This window comes from Piliocolobus tephrosceles, chromosome 1 (genome assembly GCF_002776525.5).
Source record: "Piliocolobus tephrosceles isolate RC106 chromosome 1, ASM277652v3, whole genome shotgun sequence".
Classification (NCBI taxonomy): Eukaryota; Metazoa; Chordata; class Mammalia; order Primates; family Cercopithecidae; genus Piliocolobus; species Piliocolobus tephrosceles.
The window spans coordinates 155,380,152-155,381,820 of NC_045434.1; positions in this window are offsets into that span (position 1 = coordinate 155,380,152).

Below are 1,669 nucleotides of genomic sequence, written 5' to 3' on the forward strand. Positions count from 1 at the left end.
TCAAGGAAAACAACTGACTGTATTTGCTGCTGATGATAAAATTTAAGCTTTCGAGAAATTTTGGGAAACTCATCCCCTACCATCAGCATCAGTGATGATATTAATGAATTTGATTTTTCACGTTTGGAAGATATGCATAACTTAGCAAAGTGATATTTTCCAAATGATCAATGCATGATATTATAAAATAATGAATGGGTAAAATATCCACTGAAAGAGCAAAATAAAAATTTTAATCTAACAGTACAAATGATTGATTGATATGACTTCAGATTTACATGGCAATCTAACTATAATAAATAACTGCTTGCTGAGTTTGGGGATATATCAAAAAAAGAACTTAAAAACTATCCGAAAACATTATTAAAATAATCTTCCCTTTCCAAGTAAATATCTATATGAGGTGGATTTCCTTCATGTATGTCAACCAATACTACACACAGCAACAGATCAAATGCAGAAACTGGTATGAGAATCAAGCTGTCTTTACCAAGCCAGCCATTAGAGATTTACAAAAATCTGAAACAATGCAAGTCTTCTTACCAAATTTTTTTTTTTTTTTTTGGTGAAATATAAGTAGTTTGTTGTTGTTGTTGCTGTTTTTTGGAGATGGAGTCTTACTCTGTTGCCCAGGCTGGAGTGCAGTGGCATGACCTCAGCTCACTGCAACGGGGTTCAAGTGATTCTCTTGCCTCAGCCTCCCTAGTAGCTGGGATTACAGGCATGTGCCACAAGGCTTGGCTAATTTTTGTATTTTTAGCGGGGATGGCGTTTAACCATGTTGGCCAGGCTGGTCTTGAACTCCTGATCTCAAGTGATCCGCCCGTGTTGGCCTCCCAAAGTGCTGGTATTACAGGCATGAGCTATCATGCCTGGCCAAGTTTTTATAAAATATGTTATTTGTGTTAACATGGTGGATTTATTATTTTTAAATGGATTAATAAATTTAAATTTCTCAGTTTTAAATTTCAATGCAGTAAATATTCATAGATTCAACTCACATAAACAAAAGTTCTTTGAAGTTCTTAATAATTTTTTAAGAGTGCAAAGGAGTTCTGAGACTAAAACATTTGAGGACTGCTATTCTATAATATGTATTGCCACTTTTTTACTATATCAGTAGATATTCAGATTGTTTTCAGTATTTGCCATTACAAATAAAGATGCAATAAACAACTTTCTTCATATATCCTAATGTACTGACACTTATTTCTGTGTCAGTATGTAGCTTACCAGGTTGCTGGGGAAAGCAGTAAATAATATTTGCATTATATTTTTGTTATTTATTTACTATATTCTTATTTATATTTATTAGTTATTATAAATGTATTTATATAATTTAAGTACCTGGAGAAACAAAGAAGAAAAATGGAACCTCATCTCTCAATAAATCCTGTAATGACTTTTTTTGCAGGGAAAAAAAGGAGAATATATGCATAAGGTTAGGAAATGCAAATAGTCCACAGAAGCATAAAATAAATCAAAAGCCTTGCTCTCCTTTATTTGGTTTTAAAGTGATAATATAACCCTTATTAAGAGTTTCTTATAACTTCTGCCAGGAGTAAAAATCATATTTATAATGAATTCATGTGGTGTAACTGCAAATACAGCTAGGCAGGTTTATCTATCTATCTATCTATCTATCTATCTATCTATCTATCTATCTATC